The sequence below is a fragment of the Passer montanus genome, unplaced genomic scaffold, assembly GCF_014805655.1.
Source record: "Passer montanus isolate IOZ18808 unplaced genomic scaffold, ASM1480565v1 scaffold58, whole genome shotgun sequence".
Classification (NCBI taxonomy): Eukaryota; Metazoa; Chordata; class Aves; order Passeriformes; family Passeridae; genus Passer; species Passer montanus.
Window position 1 is genome coordinate 2002952 of NW_024370816.1, and position 22125 is coordinate 2025076.

Consider the following 22125-nt stretch of genomic DNA (forward strand, 5'->3'; position numbering starts at 1 on the left):
CCATTTTAAAAGAAAACTCCTTCAGAAAACATTTCCAGGGATTAAAAGGGAATTTATAGTCAGAAAAACAGACACACTGACTCCAAAATAGCTGTTTCGTATTTAGCAGTAAATCGACTATTTCAGACAGATCTCTTCATTCTTCCTAAATTTCACTGAAATTCAAAGTAGAACAGGACTAGTTTTGAACTCAAAGTTTTGTGGGCTGGAAAAAGTGAGTTTTCTGCTTACCTGTGGTCATGAAATATTTATCAGTTTCCCAGTTAAAAAAAATAGCAATGAATGGTATACAGTGATTCATTTCTTAATGTGAAGGACTCCGTATAAATTAGCAATCTAGCATTCAGTGGTCACATGTATTCAACATACTGAGCAATGCTACTTTATCTCACCCTCATACAAGCACAACAACGTGGCCTCCACTTCTTTATTTAGTGCTTAATGTAGTGGGCCAGAAGCACCTCAAAGTTGTTTGGCATAATTAACAGCTCAAGATGCAACTAAATACAAAATTTGTGAGGAAATTTGCAAGCAATCTTATGTGCAATGGTACCGACCTAAATAATTTCTAATGAAGTTTTTAGTTCATTTTGGACAAGTGCATCTACTTATCCCAGCTTTTCCAATTAAATATTGAGTAAAACCATCTAATAAAACATAACAATGCCCTAAGATCAGTCCCCCAGATAAAGTATATTCACCACAATCTCAGACCCAAAACTACTTTTCAGGTGTTTTAATAGAGAATTGCAATTGCTACGAGTTATGCAAATTTATTCAGGGGAGGGGAAGGATGGCTTTTGTACTTTAAGTAGTGCAGTTTGAGGGGGAAGAGGAAAATATATGAGATTCATCTCTGTTTTAAAAATAACTCTGCTGCCAGAAGATCCCACCATCACAAAATAGGTGATACCTATAACAAGCCAGAGAAGACAGAGACCTTTTCAGCCTCTGCTCATGATCACAGCTAAGCAAACATGCAGCTGACAAAGGTACCCGAGACCCTTCTGCTGGGCCTTCAAAACTTTCACCATGGTATTGTAGATGAGAACGTTAAAGAGATGCTTCTCTCTCTGAGAAACAACTTCAGCCTTTATCAAAGTTACTGCAGGCTTCCATTTTCCAAGCCATACTAGTGTGGTATTTAGTTCTAATTGCAGAGGACTTCTCATGGAGAAAACTCCATGTTTCACAGGAATTCAGCAGAAGAGCCTTTTACTACAGCCTTCATCTTCCATTTTAAAGCTATGAAGAGGGCAAGGTATACACATAAAAAAAAAAAATTAAAAAGGAGGGGGAGTGTTTCAGAGAGTCTTCAAAGATTTCTCTGACTTGTGAAATTAATAAAAAATACAAGCTCAAAACCTTTAAGTATTTTAAGCTATCATCAAATTTAAAGCAAATCCCTTAAGAGAAATTTCTCACTGTGAATCATGTGCTGGACTTGCTTTTGTTGGTTTCTAACACCAGGAAGTTGTCTCCCAAGTTAAAATGCTGGTTTGTTTATTGCAGTATCATTTAAAAAAATACTATCCAACAAAATATATAGTTATTTCTTTACAAAGACAAGATACCATTCAATTAGAAAGGTTTATATGATTAAAAGGGACACACACAAATATTTAACTAATATGTATCTTCCTTTATCAAGTAGAAGCCAAGTACATGGCAGCAGGCTTGGGATTAGAAGGTGGAGGATGACTAAAATTTCTTCTTTCAATGGAGTCTAATTAAGGTTAGAGATCTCCAGATTAAAAAAACAAAACAAAAAAAACAAAACAAACAAAAAAAAAAAAAAAAAAAAAAAAAAAAAAAAAAAAAAAACAAAACAAAAAACACCAACACAAAAGCCTCTCCAAAAAACAAACACCAGTAAAACCTTAATGCACACTGCTTTATATACTTCAAATCATCCTGGCACTTTAGGCTATTGATTTTTTCCTTGCATGAATTCTTACAAAAGGTTCTCCACACATTTTAAGGCAGAAGGTTTGGTGTAACACTTCATTTTTAGAGAAATGAATATGCAATTCTGCATCATTTAGTGATTAAAAGGAAAAATGGTTTTGACAGTCAATCAAAAAGAGTTACAAAAGGAGCACAAAGGACATCTCAGTTCACCAAGTGAACTGCTTGTCTTTGCAGGAAGAAATTTTGTCTAGAAGCATTCAAAATGCAGAGCCAAATCACTCTTCTGCAATGTTAGAACTCGGTGTCATGAGGCAAAATGTTTTTGCTGGATAGAGAGCAATTTAAAAGCTTTCCCCCTAGTTGAAAAGAATTGAAATGTACTGTTGAAACCTCTTCAGTGAGCCAACACCACTGGCCAGGCAGTAGTACCTGCACAGCAGCAACACTGGCCAGGCCATGCACTGCTCTGCTGCCTTCACCAGTGCAGCTGGTGGTGGAGGAGCAAACAAAAGGCCAAACTGTTTCAGCCACTCAGAACCACCCCCAGAGTGTCCCAGCCATGGCCTTGCTGCAGGTGAGAAGCAAATCGAAACTCTGAAACTGAAACAAGATGGAGAAGAAACTTTGACAAGTACAACCTGCCCTAACTTGAAGGCAAGAAGCATTTAGATGTTAATGTCTATAGATGCTAATTTAATTAGTAAAATGAGGTATTGTATACCATACTACTTAAAAAAACCACCAAGACTCACTGCATACACCAAAATATTATTTGGGATATTATACACTTATGAAACAAGTTTGCCATCTCTGTCCCACTTCCTATAATGACTTCAGGGAGGAAGTTCTGCACAGAGCCAGGCAAACAAAGGGTTAAAGTTGTTTAACAGAACTCCCTTTCTGTACCATAAATGAAGGCTTCTACTACACCTGTGTCAATAATACAGTCTAGTAAAAAATGGGAACTTTAAAAAAGTAAAAAAGAAAAAGCACTGGATACCTACAAAAGAGAATAGTACTTATTCTTTATGAAAATAGAAAATTACCTCCTTTCAGGGGAAAAGTAGAGGAAGAGGAAAATATCACTGTCTTTTGTTCTACATTCCTATATGCTTTACTATAAAAAACCAAAAATATATTTATTTAACTGATCACATTATATTTAGGTCACCTGGGAGAAATAATGCTTCTGGAAAGGTGCCAGTTCAAGGTAGCTACAAAATCCTTTACAAGAACATTTAAGTAAACAAATAAAAGTCCTGTTTCATCCTCTCATATTCCCATCTCCTGGCTTTTCAAAAAATACAGGTAGCTGTGGTTAAAGGAGTGAGAACATGAGGCACATTGATTTAGTGAGTCTGAACTTAAACTAGGACATCAAGAAATAATATCTGCAGGTATTCCCTTACTTCTCTGCTGCCAAAAAAAGATGCAATTCTACTATTCCTTCCTCTGATTACAGTGGTGCATTTGAGTTTCTAATGGCTAAAGAGGGCATGACAGGAATTTTTTTTTTCCCCCCAATTACTGTTCTGTGTAAAGCAAAAGTTTTAACTTCCAGAATCTGCACGTGAAGTTTTGGGATTTCTCTCAATTTTTGACTCCCAGTACTGACTGTCACAATAGTGAGAGCACAGTGAAGACCCTCAGGGCATTGCCCCTCCTTCTGAACCCCTTGTAGGATGCATGACAGAAAGACTTGGGGGAGCCAGGAGGCTCTCACTACACAGCATTACTGAAATAAATGCAGCACCAAGTCTCTTTCAAAGATCTTTTCTAATGTTAGCAGGTATCTTCTTTTCTCTTTTTTACAAAGAAGAAACTGAAAGTCTAAACCTCTTTTTTAATTGAATCTCTAAAGTGAACACCTCTGAAAATTAAATTCCTGAACTCACATATCCTATTGGCTATCCATGGATTTTATTACCTGATGGCAGTTCAGAACAGTATTTCTATTTCACTTCTGTTCTGCTCCCTGACAGCCTGGAGAGCTTTTGCACACAGTAGGCCAAACTTTCCGAGAGGCAGCCAATAGCAGCCGTGCTAAAAGGAACTTTGGGGCAAATTCTTTAAGTCTAATCCATCTGCTTGCTTTTACTTTAACACCTTCACAGTAATTTACAGCATTTTCACCCATACAATCATTATTTAATTTAAAAGGAGGATGAATAGGAATATCTTCTTCAAATTGTATGTCAAAGTAAAACTTTGCTCAAAATAAATAAGCAGAGCTTACCAACATGTATGAATTAAAGGGATTTTCAAAGACTTCCTACAGTAAATGTGAAGTACCATAAAAATATATTCTTAACATATTTAAATAATAGTATGGAATGTAATTAAAAACTTTTATATTTGAAATTTAATGAAAATTCATTTTCCTGTACTTTCTTCTAGTTAGGTTTCTTAGAAGGAGCCTTCTGTTGAATCAGAAATAAATCTTTACCTTTAAAGTAGAAAATATGGAGAAGGGATCAACCAGGTCCAATCACAAGCACACACACAAAGGAAAGTATGCTAAAAGTAATTAAAAATCCTCGAGGACAAAAAAAAATATTGTATTAAAAGGTGAGACATAATCAGGGTACCTGCAGTTACTTTGAACCTTGTGACATAACAGAGTAGGGTTTGGATAATGCCCTGTTAAAAAGAGTCTACATTCTTTTGTAAAAAGTCACAAGATGATCCTTACAATGCCACATAAAGTGAACAGGAAATCTAGAAAATAACCTGGAAACTGCTAGTTATCAAGAGTTCCACTTGGAAACTATGTGCTATAAGACTAAAGATAGCAAAATGTTGCCACTAATATCTAATCCTGTTAGAACTGTAGCTTTTCATATCAGCACCTTTTAGATTAAACTGAGGTTCTATCAGGAATCTTACTCTGCATTAGTCTAGTATTTACTATAGTCATTAATCTCTCTGAAATACGCATTTAAACAACCTACATGTACCAGTGCACACAGCACTGGTAATATGTAATCTGACAATTCAAAGAATTCAAGCTGTTCACTGATGGATCACCTTTCTTTCTAAAAGAAGCACCCTAAACATGGAAATTTCCACCTTTTTAAATGCAATACCACATCAAAAACTGAATACAAAGATCAGGCTCAATATAAGAATGTGTTCTGGGACATGACATTGAAGATACTCAAGTTTGGTATTAAAGAGACTTGCATATTGTTTCCTTTTTAATTAGGAAAATTTCTAACCCTATATGCTGCACATAATAGATCTAGACATATGATTTTCAAAGGTCCAAAATAAATGAAAAAGTAATGCAATTTTATTCACAGCTTTGCTGTGTAGGGTAACTTTTTCTGTGGCAAAGAAAATGCCATTTTCACAATAAACTTCATTGGGAGCTCATGAGGTATTACATCTCTGAGGTAGGGAAAAAACTTGATAAAATACCTTGTAGGTACCCTGAAAGTGCACCTTCAACAGTTGTCTCTGACTTTTCCCCATTACAACAGGCATTTGCAGTGACATTTGAGCTATTTCTTTTCAGTAAGAAGCCAAGCACTTGTGTCAAGTAGCACCACATTCCACAGGTTGTCTCATTTAAAAGCTGTAAGTCTAGCTAGATATTGGCATGCATGATTTAAGTGGACAGAACTCAGTACTGAGCAGGGGAAGGAAAGGCATTTAGAAGATCACAAAAGTCCAATTATGAACTGCAAAAATATAGAAACTCATTCAGGAAAATGGGAGAAGCCTGTGCTTAAGGTTAGATGCATGTGCTCAAATATCTCACTTAATCAGTCAACAAAAAAAGAATAACTGCCAGGAAACATTTTAACCTGCTCAAGATATTGTAAACAGCGTGGTCCTCTTTTGGGATATAGTTTTGCTTTCATAGTACAAGCTACAGTCAGTGGAAAAAGTTGTGGAATACAATGTTGGGGTGTCTTTGAATTTACTGAATTCCTTCCAAAATGCCTTATGGTGGACTATTTAGTATTCATCACCATGCTTCTGTGGAGCAACGGCTGTTAATCTTCTAAAATATACAAAAAGGAAAAAACATCAGCTAGACAAACAAGCTTATTTTGTCCCATCTTGTCATTTTTAGCTGAAAGCCCAACAGCTCACCTACGGGGGGAAATCAAATGGCTAAAGCAGGAATTTACTGTCCAGTGTGTCTAAGAATCAGTGAAACAAATTCACTTTTCTTCTCTTTTCAAGGTCAGCACCAAGATGACAAACAGTCTGTATTACACAGTTGTATCATATAGTCAGCATGCCAGACGATGAACCCATAATTCAACAAGCCCAGACTTAAGGTCCAGCACAAACACAGAGTTAAATGTGCTTCCCAGTACTCCTGAATATTGCATTCAGTCACTGCTGCTCCCTAGGAAAACAACCGATCCCCCAGCCACACAGACAGAAACCTCCTCCTTTTCCTGCTCCTCCAACCTGCCCCTCCAGTGCAACCCAAAAAAACAAAAAAGAAATCAGAAGTATGGCAGGCAAGGGCAAGGCTGAATTTTTGTCTGTGCAATGTGGAGTTACTGAAATGTACTTAACAGCTCAGTGAGATAAATAGCACTGCTCTGGTTTTACACTGGTGCAGAAGAGAGGAGGGTCTAACTCCCCTTTTGTTGTTTAACTGATTTTAACCAGAGGAATTGGGAGGGGGAGAGAAGGGTTTCCAACTACTTTCTGAAAAGGTGTCTTTGAAGGGAAAATGCAGTCTTCAAAAAAGAAGAAAATGGAAAGCTTTCTCTCAGTTTCCTTTCATTTCTTATCTTCCTAAAATATATATATACAGTTTGTTCCAGGAAATGTCTGAAATGCCTTCTGGTAGCTTTTACATAAACATGAATATCTCCTTTTGAGTTCAAAGAATTTCAAATAATGACAGGGAAGGGTTCTTGGACTGTAACACAGTTGTAAACAAAGGTCATGAATCACTCTCAATAATTACAATGCATTATCATTACTTTTTGACTTTTAGTCTGCTATCATATAACTGAATTAGACTTGAGCAAAGCTCTACTGTGCCTCCACAGTGATCTTTTCCTGTACACCAAAATCAACAGACCTCAGCTACATTTCCCAGCCAGGAGCTAATGTTTCTGGGTACATGTTACTGTTGCTGTTTCATTTGTCAGTAAAGCCTTATTTACTTGCTTCCTGTTATTAATTATGGGAAACAGGATCTCTTCAAACTGTAGGAGAGGCTCTTTTAACTCCTGTCTAGACTTTTCAAGACAAAATATTGATGAGCCCTTTAATGTTTGTGCAGTGACACAATCTGAGCAAAAAACCCCCATAGTTACCTCAAACAGCTTAAGGCTCCTTATCACACATTCACAAAAAAAAAAATCCTTTAAATCACTCGGGCTCACATCCTTATTGTTAGTCACTGAAGTAAGGTTTCCTTTCATAGTTGGATACTTTCTTCATCTGTCACACTGATTAATTAACAGCTCACAGTATGAGCCCTGAGCTTAAATAGCCTACTGAAACGAGGAGAGATCAACTTTAATATTCCATAAAAAGCTGAAGAGGAAAAATGCTTTCCTTAGTATGAAGGGATCTGTCTTCTAATAATAAAAAAATTAACTAATTTCTGTTCAGTTACATTACATGAGGAGATGAAAGCACCCAGCTTGTGAAGGGAGATTGCAGGAAAGGATTAGGACAAAAGTTGGAGAAGACTTAAGGATTTTAAATTAAACTGTTTGTTGGAAACAACCAAGTCTTGAACACCAGTGAAATTATTTTCACCATCATTAAGAAAAGCCAGTTTATCAACTCATAATGAGCAAATCTATAAAAACACAGTACTGTTGCCTGTAAAGATCTATTTTAGAAAATGGAAAAGGCATGCAATTACATGAAATGGAGAGTTGCTAAAACCTTAAAGCTAAAGCTGGTTTTAGCCAAAGCATTTGTTGTTCTCTCACACGCACGTCTTTCCCAAACTGTTACAGTCTGGCAATTATTTCAGGAGTTTGACTTTCAACAACTGCAAGTTCTCCCCCTTTTTTAAGCCCCTCCAGTACTGCTGAGTGGGCAAAAATTACAGATGCAAGAAAAGCTGACAAATGAGTGCCCCTCCTCTCCAGTGCCTCGACAGTCAGAGCCCCTGCCAAAACATGCCTGAAAGCTAGTGAGGAGACAAAGACACAAAGATTCCATTTTTTCAGGGAAATAGATTTCATGTAGAAACTACTAGGGAGAATAGCACATGGGCACACATGTAAACTCAAAAGCAGAGCAGAAATGAATGTTTCAAGAAAAAGTGAAATTATACGTGCTTATTAAGTAAGCTCAACAAATACTATTTGACTCATGGCTCTTTTTAAACTGCTAAGTGCTACAGGGGTTAGGAGAGGGAAAGCTCTCGTAAAGTCAGAAAAACATTTTCAGTCATGGAGAACCTTCAGTTTAACATGATCCAAACTAAGAGTGCATGGCTGTTGCTCTAAATCATCTGCCAATAATGCTGTAGTACACAACCAAAAGAAAGTAAATCCAGCTTTTCAGCTCAAATCTGTTCAACTGTGTTTACTACTAAGAGATGCTTCACCCAGGGTGTTATTAATAAAGCTGCAATGAGTTTAAAAGCCTGGCACCTGGGCACATCTAAGTTTTCAAGTTTTTCATAACAAGTTTACTACTTTCATGACTGGCACTCCTCACTGAGCTGGAACAGGTCTGCCTCTGAGCAGGGAGAGCAGCAGTGAGGTGAATGCAGGCAAGCAGAGCAGGAGGAAAAGCAACAGGATTTTTTCCTGAAGCAAAAGCAATAGGATTTCTTCTTCTAGTCAAAGTTGGGGGAAAGTCCAATTTATGGTGGGGAAGATTTGGGACAACTCAAGGTTCTCACTAATTTAAAAATAAAAAGGATATTCACAACAGCACATAAGATTAGAAGCTATTGTTTTAAGTGTGATTTCAGTCCTTTAGGATTCAGTGGCAAAAGGAGGTATTGTTAAAAATAACCTCCCACCACAGGGGCAGTTTAGGAAGTAGAGGTGTAAAATGGAGTTTTTAGTAATCAGAAAGGTTTTCAAAATGCTCCCAGCTCTGATAATTAGTGCTCATCAACACATAACATTCTTACAAACTCTCCACTTGTAATATACTTTGTCTTATGGGAGGCTGCTTCTACAGAGGCACTCAAATTCAGGCAAAGTCTTCCACTCTTGCAGCAGAACACTAATGCAGTATAAACAGAACACAGAAAATGTTATATAATAAACATTCTAAGAACATGATTAATGCCCTGAATCGACAGGTTTGTGATTAAGGATAAACAAGTACTGAGAGCACTCTAAAAAGCCCCTGAAGGGCCCTCTGCCTTGCAGGAAGAACCATGGGCAGAGAGCTCAGCTCTCTGCTGGGTTCACCCTCATCTTTCCCCTTCCTTCAGCCCGTGAGAGTGTGACACAATTCTGACTCTGAACCCAGGTACTGCCTCTCTTCCCTCCTGTCTGCTTGTGAAGACTGCTCTGCCAAAAGACTTAAGAAAGAAAGGGCTGGTAATCCTTTGACTAACTAATAAATCCCCTTCAGAATATCAACACTAATTGTTACACAAGGATTGGGGGTACTCCAGAACTACTTATAAAGAAAAAAAACCCAAACCAAAACCCAACCCTATTCTCCACATTACACCTGAGGTGAAGTACCAGGAACATCAGAAAACTTGAACACTGCACGTTTAGTTACAAATGCACATTTATTTTTTATGAAATTTCTTCCCATTCCTTTGGCTGTTCCCACTGTCCTCTCACTTGCTAAGTCTGGGCATATTCTAACATTTCATAGCCAGTCAGCATTAAATTTTGGGGCTTTTAATGCATTTTACCATCCAACCATCACTCAGCCACTCCTAAATGAGTATCTGTGTCCACTTGGTCTCAATTCTCACCCAGATGAAACCACCATTTTAATTTTGTTAATACAAAGACATCCTAGATGTTATCTTACTGCAGAGATGAAAAAAAGTCTGATACACCTACTGCCACATTCCCCTCACTTCAAATTCTCGTAAACTGAATCTCAAACTCTTCCTCTACCCCCCCCCACTCTCAAAGTAGAACTGTTGTACTTGTACACATACATCAGGAATAATATGATTGCCTGATTTGTAGGAATATTCCAAGATAAAAGGAGATTTAGTTCTAAGGTCAAATTCTAAACATGCTAACAGAAGAGCTATATGGGGAGGAAAAAAAAAGGGGCTGCAGTTAATGACTTAGGTAAGAGAAACAGCAGAGAATGAAATGAGATTTATGAACAGTTAGAAACATGCTTTATCTTATACACTTATACAGCTGGTAAACTCATTCCTCAGAGTATCATTATGAAGTAACCTTCCCAGAGAAAACTTAGGTTATATCAGATTATAGAAAGAATGCAGCAGTATTATCACTTTATTTCACGCACGTTCCGTCACTCACCTATTTCTGTCTATATACTTTTAAAGATTACTTGAAAAACAAATGTTAACATTATTCCAACCTATAGAAGCTGTTGAAAGTCAACATGAAATCTTGCGTCTGTGTCTAATGTCTGTCTTTGCAATGGAGCTCATTTTAATGGCCGCACGTCCAGGCAGAGTGTGGCACGGGGCTTGAAAAAGAAGGAGACTTATGTTTTCCTTGGCACTGGTACAGCATAGGTCCTTAGCATGAAATTTATTAGCATTAATGGGCATTGTGTAATTAAAGCACTGTGCTTTAATGCCCTGAGGGGTGATGGGGCTTTTTTCATGTCCTATAAAATAGACAAATAAAAAATGTGAGACTTTTTAAAGCTATTCAAAGAATTCAAATGCTCATGTTCCTCCATTAATCATAATAGAGAAGGCGTAGCTGAACAAGATGGATCCGAAATTCTCAAAATGTCTTCCATGAAACCACACGATGGTTAATACTAGACACCAGTTTTTTTGAGAGCATGCTATGTAATTACAGTATTTTTCAAGGCCACAAGTTCTTCAGAAAGTAACCATTAGACCACTAAAAAATATAGAATTGAAAAAAAAAAATTTAGATCTAATATACCGTACTTACTTGATACTAAACTTGTTAAAGGAGTCCAATTTAAGAAAGTGGCTTTGAAAAGCAACTCAAATATTTGTTACTTGAGCCCTGGCATTTTCTTTCCTGAATGCCAAGAATTTAGAAGACTTTGAGAATCCCATCACCTAACCCACTGCACTTCAGTGACAGGAGGAAGCATTTACATAGTTCCTCACGTGCTTTTGAATATCACAGGCTGAGATTGGAATAATATTCAGCTACTAAAAAAGTGCAGGAGTGGTGCAGGTTTCATTAGGACTGATGCATGTCAGAAGTAAAGATCAGACTATTGCCTAGACCTGCATTTCAGTACATAAGCAGGATTAATTTTCTGTAAGAGAAAATTAATTCAGACTTACACTATGGAAAAAAAACCAACATACACAGTGTCTAGTATTTGATTTTTCAGAAACTGATCTTGCCAACACTTATCTGTATTGTAGTGCAAAATAATCCTGGAGTTCATTTTCTGGCAATTTTTTATTGTTTCATATGTCTGAATGATCCTGCATGAACAGCAAGTCCAAACAGAATGGAAAAAATACCACCTATTTATGATGTTTAAAGTATTGAAAATATAAGGACTATTGACAGTATTGTGTCACATCTTAATATTCTGAATAAACTAATTTCACTTAGAGCTGGCTTGAAGCAAAACTTATTTTATCTGAAAATCGGAAGAAAAGTATAGATTGTGCAAAACCACTAAGACCTTTACAATGACACTAGCGATTTTTCCTAGGGGAATGTCAAGATCAATTATTGGCTGATCTTTTGGACATATCCTGAGGTATCAAACAAAATTCTTTATTTCTTTATCTTCTAGACAAATCACCACAGAGCTACAGACCAGCAATGAAGAGCTGAGGGCAATTTGACCAACATCATCCGTGTCAGTTCCCCAGAAGTCGATGAAACACGTAATCAGGTCTCCAAGGTACATCCCAGACATTAGCTGCTGTGCCATTCAATTAGTAAATTATTAAAACAAGATGTTTTCTTCGATTACATTAAGATAGTGGCAGCAGGGAGGGCTATTACCTTCCATCGAAGAGCCTGCCTTCCCAAATTACATTGTTTATTAACACATCATTAACAATGTGCCACCTCAGCCAAATGATCAGTGGTCTCAGGTACAAAGTAAAGATCATTACAGAACTCCACCACCTGCCTCATTTGAGCAAATCAAGTAAGTACATCTGAATCACCAACTGCACAAAAATATTCAAATGCTAGTTTTCATCCCCAGCTCTGTGCCTTTTTTGCCGAGCCCATAAGCCTTCTTCTGAGGAATCAACAAAACCTTGTAGAGATAGAGTTAAACAGAGAAGTTCTTGAAACTAAACCATTTTTCTTTTCCAAAGCACAGGACCCCAGGTAAATGATGCCTTTTAATACAGCACATGAAAATTTCAATTATGGAAATCATTATTCTAGGCATTATGTGCCATTTTATATTCCCAGCAGGATGTTTTTCATCTCATCAAGAGTTTCCAAGGCTGTTTAGTGCTCCTGTATATGCAAAACACATTTAAGGGCCCCCAAGAAGATCTGTTAATTAAAAAGCCTAGTCAAGTGGTCAGACAGATTGGAACTTGAGGATTATAGGTAAGAGGGATGAAATGAAGGCTTGGAAATTATAATTTCTCTTTCTGTGGTAGCAGCCAAAGTAGCTGTTATAAACTGGGCAAATTAAAGATGTGGCTGACTAAGCTAGCAGTCTGGAAACAAGACATTGCAAAAACATAACAGCAAGTCATCGGCACCCCACTTTTAAAAAGCCAAAAGTGCTGACCATTTCTTTTTTACTCTCTTCCTGTTATTCTGATCTGTCGTAAATATCCTCCAGCTGGTACCCTTCCAGCCCTTGTTCACCAGTTCTAGTTTCCCACCCCTATCTTAGGGAGTTAGTAGTAATTCCCAGGACTGTGGACAAGTGCTCCCATAGTGGGAGTAGTCAGCAAACAGAAAAAGATATGTTTTAGAGAAGAGCAGGTGAAATAACAGAGTTGAAGTTCTATTCTTTTTTTTTTCTTCATATGAGGGTTGTTAATGTAAAAACAGTCTTCTCATACTGAACAATATTTATCATTCCTTGAGAGCTGTTTCATCTGCCCAGTACAGGCAGCATCTAGCTACAGAAAGGTCTCCATTTAGAAAAGACAGATTGTCACCACACTTTCCAGATAATTTATTAAGTGTGTTTTAATTGACTATTTTCAGGGGGAAAAAAGCACTAACAATCCAATTCTTTTTCTTTCTACATTTTCTAGTCTGTTTTCACAAATAGTCTTAAAAGGGCTAAAAATAGTTTTTGCCATGAGCTAATGAGGCTATATATATTTTTTCCATATCAGAAAGTGATGAAACATCTATAAATAAGTTACTTAAAGACCCCAAAAACCATCCCAGAACCACCCTTTGTCTTTTCTCAGCAGATAGAGACTTCCTTTTAGAAGCAGAATAAACATTAGTTGCTTTGTTTAGACAGCTTTTAGGTCAGTGTTGCCAAGCTAGAATTTGTCTAAATTTATATTAATATAAACCTGTGGCCTATTTTTGATCTCATTTTATACATCATGAATGAATTCCTCCCAATCTATTTCCTCTATGTTTATTTGCATTCAAGACAAACTCATCATTTCAGATTTGTGGTAGATGAATTTTTAAGTGTTGCCATTTCAATACTACACTAACGATGCTGTTAATAATATTGCTGCATTGAAACGTTGCATCTGATTTGAGGCACACTCAAGCCCTTTGCAAACAATTATTCATTAAATACATTTGCAAACTGTTTATGAGATTCATACCATAAATCTTCAACAGACACAAAATTGATACAGGCAAGCTGAGTACTCCATTTTTTATCAGAAATTAGTTTTAGGTGGCATGGGGCCTTTGTCTGATGCTTTTACCTGAAACAAATCAATTGCCATTTTGCATTTTCATACAAGTCTAAGAGCATGAGAGAACAGAAGAAGAATTCTAAAGGTTAAACCCTGTATTCAGTACAGTCTCTCCCCCGCCCCTCTGTTATAGTGGGTATTTGAGGAGGTTCTTTACATCTCCTCCCACACAGTTTCTCTGCTTCATAAGCAGAAAGCAGCTGCTGGTTCTTTCAAGTCTAGCGGTTAGTTGACATTTACCAATAGTTTATGGGTTTCATTCTACCTTAGCAAGGAAAAGAGCTAGAATATCAGTTTTAAAGAGTGAATACTAAATCTTTATATTTCTAATCCCCTCCCCACCCCAACTGCAGCCAAGATTTTTGGTGGGTCTTAAGGAAGGGACAAAAACAATGCTGGGAACCAGCACAGAGAATAGGACCAATGGGTCCCTGCTTTACTGGTAAAATTCTTTCCCCTGGAAAATACCCCAATGCAACTCTTGACCAGTAGTGCTGATTTCATTTCCCTTTCTATCCCACTTTCTAAAAAACAGCTGTGTACAATGTTGGTTACATATATGACTTGACAAACTTGGCAGCATTATTTAGAAACTGCCATAAAAAGAAATAAAAGTCTTGCATTTACACCTATGATATGATGCTTTGATGGTAGAGATTAGAGGAATGAGAAAGCTCTAGGATACATCACAGAAAATACAATTTTCTAGAGCAGGGAGAAAAAAAAGCAGCTGAAACATACAAAGGAAGATGGTATGTCCTGCAAACACTGCCTAGCACACTCATGTGAAAGGTTACCCCCTACAGTTTAACTCCCCCATCCAGGCACAAGCACACAGGCTGAGCCAAAGTCTTGATGTCTGACTTCCCTCCCAGAAAAATGCACTGATATGGCTCTGTTTAAGGTTTGTCTTCCTGAAATTTATCTTGAAAATAATGAAAATTATAATTTGTTAAATACATGAAATTATTCTATCAAAGTAGAGATGAAAAATAGTACTGTCCTGGCCACTATTTCAACAGTGGAATGCTCTTGCTAAAATAATTTTCAGATTTCCAGGTTTTTGAACTCATGATAAACAAAACGTCAGAAATGGCTCTCTTTTAGGATGAGTTTATATGCAAGAGAATCAGAAAAACAGAGGTGATCTGATAAGCAAAATTCCCCCAAATCAGAAGGTAAAAAATGCCATACTGTAGTTTTTAACAGCCTGCTAAAACCCTCAGTAAACCTAAACTCAGAAGTCACTCAGCTGGTAATACTGTGCGGATTTCATGGACTTTTTCAGAGCAGAAAACCAGAGTACAAAAACCTTTTATCTAATGATATTTAATGTTAAAGAGGTAACATTAACAGAGTTGCTGTAGATGCAAACAAGGAACTTAGAACATGCAATTACTGGATGGCTCCAAACTTTACCTAATGTGTTTAAAGCCACAAAAGTAAACCATCCCAGACAGCTCAGCCTACAGACAGTGCAAGAAAATGCTATACTGTTTTTTCCAGTTGTAGGTCAGGACATTTGGAGACATCTATGATTGAACTGGGTTTCTTCTTCCTAAATCAAGGCTTCCATGACTGAACATCATAGAGACAGTTATAAAAGTCATACTGGCTCACAACATCTGCAGGAGCTCAGTACTGCAGCAGTTTGCTGCACACATGTTAAACAGGCAGCACTAAAACCTATAAAAACAGGTCAAAGCAAAATGAAAAAGTACTTGAAATGAAGAGTTTCACATCGATAACAGGAAGAAAACATGGAGACAACCTTTTCTACAGGTCAGCAAGTAAAAAACTGTAAGAGAAAAAGCAGTTTGCAGCAATCCACACACAATAGGTCTTGAGCTTTACTTCCTTTTATCATGTATTGCACCTACGGGGCACTAGATTTTTCTAAACAGTAACCAAAGCATACTTTCAAGTCCATCCAACAAACATCTGAATGAATGACATAGCAGACTGAAATATTTCAAAGAGATCAAACATACTCCAATGGCTACCTCTTGTTGCCTTGAATTAAAAGTGAAGAACAGCTTATCTGGAAAGCAGAATCTAATTTTAAAATATCTTTTCTAAAGAATAAAGGAGAAAAGCACCAATCTTTAGGCAAGGTGGGAAATCAGCTGGAGATGGACTGCAGTGTCTGTTTCTTTTTGCAAAATAGTGATTCAGAAGCACATTCAAAACCACATTTAAGCGGTAAACATTAAAACATGAAGTAATAAAAATGAGGATCAAGGGAGCATGATCCAAGGACCACCTTTCTTCCCCCATTGACAGAAGCTTTAGGAAAATCAGATATACCAGTATTCAAGTACATTAAAAAAAAAAGATCTGGAGTATCTTAGCACACATGCCTTTAGACAGATATTTGACTGATTTCAATTAACATTTGTACTTCAAAAGAGATGATGTAATAGAGTGGCTAAGAGTTTTTTCATGTTTTTGTATGAATGGAAAGGAGATCTAGACACATCAGACTGTGACACAGACACATCAGACACATCTTCCACAGAGAGTCACTGTGGCTTGATGAAGAGGATTTTTTTCCCCCTCAAACTTGTTTACTTCTGTTTGGTTTTGAATTTTTTTATGAAGCCCTCACATTTTCAACATTTGCTCTAGTTTTTCACTATGCATAAAATAAAATAAGTACACCGAGAAGTGCACAGACAGCAAGGTGTTTCTTTGCACTCAGTAGAATAAACACAAGAATTTTCCATGGCTCCAGAGCTCTTCAGCCACAGCATCCTCCTTACATACACATGCAGTTGCTTCAATTTCATTACTAAGAGTAAACTATATCATTATTATATTTTTTTCAATACTAGACAACATGAACAATGGATCTATGCATTACTGTTAAAACTGATCAGAAAATAATATTCCTTTCTTAAAGAGATAAAGAGATTTCTGAAATTTTATTATTAGACTAAAGGGAAGTATGTCTAACTTATTTTAATTTTCTTTTGGGAAAAGGAGCTTATCATAAAAGAAAGAGGAGGAGAAAATGTAGGCAGCACAATTACTTTCCAGATAGATAATCTGATCATCAAGACTTCCACAGAAAATATCAGAAATCCAGGTTTCCAGGCCCTTCTCCAATGACAACAGAGCTCTGACATTCTGGAAGCACACCAAAACACCAGGCCATCAACCTTTCTAGGGCAGCAAGGGGGCTTTTTTTTCCTTTCCTCACACAAAAGACCTTCCCAGAAAAACTTCCACTAAAATATGTATTTTTTCAAAACCTCCTGAATTTTCCCTACAGAGGAAAAAAAGTATTAAGTTTTCAACCAGATGTAGTTACAGTTTTGCATAGAACTGCAATTGCCGGGCAAAACTAACAGAATGAGAAAAAAAATTCTATAAAGTTCTAGTAATACCTTTAATCATATTACAAGCTTAATGCATTAATTTTTTTAATTAACACAGTTGGACTTTTAGATCAAACAGAGAAGAAAAAAATATTTTAATCCAACAAAAGCATGCTATAAAAACACTGTTGTTCAAAACAGGTCAAGTATTTCCTTGTGCTTGAAGACTAACAAATGGGGTTTTCCGTAAGGTAGTCATTAGGTGTTTTCTCTTTATTTTTGTTACTTTTTTTTAATGGTAAGATATCATTTCTACCCCTCTATTTAATACAATCTAATCTGTATTCCTGGGAATAGCAATTTTCTTAAGACACTTCTTTTGCTATTAGTTGTGATAGGGTTTCTTTCTCATGTTTGCATTTTGCAGACCACAAGACTCAGAAGATCACTGTGGGCCAACCCACTCTGTTGACATGACACAAAGTACAGTTTGGTATTCCTTTGGCCCTGAAGGAGTCTCACATCAGGTAGTAGAAGCTAACTTGTTTCTTTGCTGTTGAATGACTACCCATTTTTTCCCCAGTCTTCCCCCCTTAGGTTAAATTAACATTTTCATATTCTGGAGAACCTTTAAATTGCTGCTGTCCAAAGGCCACAATAAGATGGGCAATTCCACCCAGTCTGGGGGAAGAAGGGGGCTGGTTCTGCAGACCCCCACACCTTCCCTTTCTCACAGAGCCAAGGAAAGTCCATTAGAACTGGCAGGGCATACAGAGCACAGGAGAGAGGGCTAATTGAGTTTAAAAGCTCTGTAGCTGCAGTCTCATTTAGGAAATGCCTCCAGGCTTGCTCAAGAGTTTAGTAATAAACCTAGACCACAAAGCAAACTGAATGTTCAACTCTACATGCCCAGAAGGGAGAGAAGATCCTTTTCTCCACACTCCTAAGCTCATGTTGTTAGCCCCTCCAATCCTTCTCCCACAAAGTAGGGTTCCAGGAATCATCACCATTTTTCTTATCCTGAAGGCAGAACTGCATACTGTCAACAGTTTCTATAACCTTGATTATAAATTTCTATTACAATAAAACATCAGTATCATCATGTGAAATCAAGAATCTATCTTGCTAAATTTTGCTAAAAAGTCATTTTCAGCCTTAGCAAATGTGGAAAATAGAAATGGCCACAGAGGGTTACAGAACAGAAAAAAAAATCACATTTGATCTTTTCTGTCACAAGTGGCACCTATAGTTGGTACAAGAGAAGATTTCTGCCCTAACCAACTGATCACTAAGACATTTAAATAATCTGTAGAGATTATTTAAAATGGGATAACCCACAACCAGAATATCCACAGTATTTAATGGAGCTATTAAGTGTGGAAGGAACCTGGGATGAGCCCCCAACCCAGTCACAAATATATTCAAGAAATTTGAACAGATGCACATTTGACCATAGTAGGACATATTCTGAAATAATACCAAAAATATGGGAAAAAACACAACTAAAGTTGTTCTCACATGCTTTGTTTTTACTGACTCCAAGCTGTATAAAACTTTCAGTGTCCTATAAAAACAGTTCCATGGAGCAGCAGGAGAAACACTTAAAGCTGAACATCCAGAAATTCTTACACAGATATAAATTGCAGTCATGACTAGAGCAAGAAATTGCACGATTAAAGTGGAGGGTCTAGATACCAAGTCCACCCAGGAGCAAGTGAGGAACTGGGACTATGAAGTCTGGAGGCTCAGGGGAGAATTTATCACTCTCTATAACTACCTCACAAGAGGTTGCAGCAAAGCAGGTCTGAGTGGCAAGTGTCCTTTTTTCCCCAAGTAATGAGTGTTAGGATAAGAGAAAATGGCCTCAAGTTGCACCAGGGACCATTTGGATTTTATATTAGGAAAAAATTCTCCACCAAAAAGCCTGTCAAGCATTGGAAAAGGGTTCCCAGAGAAGTGATGAAGTCACCATCCCTGAAGGTACTTAAAAGACATGCACACATGGTGGGCGCTCTGGGACAAGATTTAAGTAGTAGACCTGGCAGCGTTAGGTTAGCTGTTGGACACAATGATCTCACTTGCCTTTTCCAATGTGAATTATTAAATGAGTGACAGGTTCAAATCACTGGCTGTGTTACCATGTAGGCTGCTATAGATAATGGCTAATTCCTTCCTTACATGATACTTAAAATGTCATAAATATATTCTCAAATCCAAGTGGTTCTTGCAATCACCTGGGCCATATGAATGCATTTAAAGACTGAAATCCATAATATAATTTCCTTCCTAATGTACACACACATTCCTACAACCACAGTACACATTCCTACAACCACAGTGAAATTATTTCTACAGATACAGCATTATCACAGAGCCAAATTGTATCCTTGCTGTCCAACAATTACAGCACCGCGCCATAGAGCAAAACAGGAACATCTGGAACTCTGCTCTTGTGAGGGCAGCTGGGACTGCACTGCTACATCAGGAAATGAACTGTGCTCAGGTTATAAAATATACTTCAGGTTGATCACAAAAAAATTAACAATCATTCTGGTATTGAAGAAATTATTTGTGTACAAGGTATAAGGAAAAATGTTTCAAAGTGCATAGTGACATGGAGAAATTGTGCAGATTCACTCTGTATTTAAATCCCATTGAGTGTGAGTAGTTCCCTTTCATTTCAGAAATTATTTCCTAAGTAGGAAAACTTAGGAAAGTGTGATAACTAAGACTGATTTTACCAAACCTGCCACTATGGAGAGTTATTTCATGAACTCATATTCTGATCTGACTAAAAAAAGTTTGGGTAAATGCTATCTATTACTTCTCTCAAGTTCTGCTTCGGTTTCATGTTACTCCTCAGAGTTTGTGGCAACAAGTGCAAGACAAATTATTAACTTCAGACAAAACTGAAAAGTACTGATTGCAGTAGCTAGGAATAGTGGCCCAAGTAAAATCTTTCTTTATTAATAGTATTGAGTGCAGTGGTTTGAAATGGCTTGGTGTTTGGTTAAGGGAAAAACCAAGCTGGCCAGGCCAGCGCTGAACCCACTACTCTGAGAAAGAAATAAACTAAGACAATTGCTTTCAGTTGGCCAATCGTACCATTTTGTATTTTATTGACTGTTCTAATCAAGATTCCTTCCAAGATCAAAACATTCCTAAGATTCCTTCTTTGCACATACTGGCATCAATATTTTGGAAGAACCTGATTTCTATGAATGCACAGGTTTAGTAGAAAGCCATTTTGATGATCACAGACTTGAAAGACCTTCTTTCTATACACTTGAGACACACTAGATAAAGAAAATGCCCAATAAATTACTTCTGCTAAGACACAAAGTTTCTAAGTTAATACAAAATTAATAAGAATAAATAAATTATTCTTCTTCAATTCTATTTACCTTCAGTATTAAGTAGATCCATGTCTACTCCATACACTTTGAATATTAGGTAGGATTTGTTTTTAAGTGAGAAAAGAAAGACATACCTAACTACCCACATTTACCACAATTCAAATTTGAGACTTGTACTATAAAGAGAAACAACTTTGCTGAAACTCCATACCTGTGCCTTTAGCAACTTTTAATATTTGTTATAGTTCATGAAATATTAAGTTGGCTCTAAGTTTTGTTAACACTGCATGAATATTTTGACAAGAGTTCATCCACTTAGCCAAAATTGGAAACAGCTAAGTATTTGCATGATACAGTACCAGACCTAGACACACAGTGAACCAGTTTAAAGGGGGGGAAAAAAAAGCCTGAGTGAGATTTACAAAGGCATTCGATCAGGATAAAGAAATAATGCAACTATTGTAACAGTCTCCTGCTAGAAGTGGTGGAGCACTTTAAACAAGTTTTACTTACACAGCATTTCTTCTCCTCCTTTGAAATATGTTCTGAAAAAAGCTTCACAATTAATATGTTTTATACATTTTGCAAGGTTTTCAATGATCAGGAACTGTTTCTGGAAAGACTCACTCCAATTTGGCAAATAATTAGAGCAAACATTACACTAAGGTGCATAAAATGTTTGACATCTGTGAGGGTACAGAAACATGTACTTACACACAGTTAAGTTCAATAATTAAAACTGTCAGATACAATTTTAAATGGGGGCAAGAAAGAAAAAGGAAGAAAGAGAGCAAGGGAAAGGACAAGAAGTTTAAGTGGTAGAAAACATTACAACAGCCAAGTGGAAACAAATGAGATATTATAGCTGGGGTTCAGTCACAGGACTATGTGTAACTCTGTTACAGCTGAACACCAAGAGCTTCTGCTGAAACTAGTGCTGTGTGTGACTTTAGGAAAAGTATAAAGAAGCATATTCAAAAGACAACGAGCACAAAGAAAACACAGTCATTACTACTGACAATAGTGAATTCTGTACTGAATGTGTGAACAGGACATGAGTGAGGCAAAATAGAATCAGCCCCCCTTGGCCTGGGATTTTTGTAGGGACACAAGCCAAGCAACCTAAACAGAAAATGTCTGTGCTAGGAGAAGAAGACATAAAACAACACAAAAACAAACTGCTTTCCTCATGGAAGAATGGTAACTTTGGACAACACTTGGCATTACAAGTTCAAGGGGTTATTTCATCTGCATTATAAGACAGACCCAGAGATTTTACAGTATTCCTGTCTCCACACTATTGTTTTCTGTGCCATTAATGGCATTTAAATTATAGACCTGCTGTAGCCATGTAGTCAAAACACCACATCACCCGATGAGACACTGCATTATAATGTCAGTGTGTCTGCGTTTTAGCTGTGCTTTCATATACTCTACTTCTCTTCAATCACCCTTTTTCTCTGCCAAAGAATAGATACAAGAGACAAGTCTATCTTTAGCTCCACAAAAATTTCTTACTCAGGCAGCTGCAACACTTCATTCATCACATATCCAAGTCTCCTGTTTACAGCAATGA

The 22125-nt window shown here is 37.1% G+C and overlaps 2 long non-coding RNA genes across 8 annotated transcripts in view; one reads left to right on the forward strand and one right to left on the reverse strand.

Annotated features, from left to right (window-relative positions):
• Positions 1–22125, reverse strand: part of LOC120510464 — a 216870-nt gene that overhangs the window by 154964 nt on the left and 39781 nt on the right. The gene's annotated exons all lie outside the window — the stretch shown is intronic.
• The window catches only part of LOC120510463, a 61974-nt gene that overhangs the window by 18652 nt on the left and 21197 nt on the right, over positions 1–22125 (forward strand). For all 7 annotated transcript variants that reach the window (XR_005629495.1, XR_005629498.1, XR_005629494.1 and 4 more), the window contains exons 2-3: positions 11791–11901; positions 17621–17720. This is a non-coding gene — a long non-coding RNA (uncharacterized LOC120510463). The remainder of the gene's footprint in view (positions 1–11790; positions 11902–17620; positions 17721–22125) is intronic.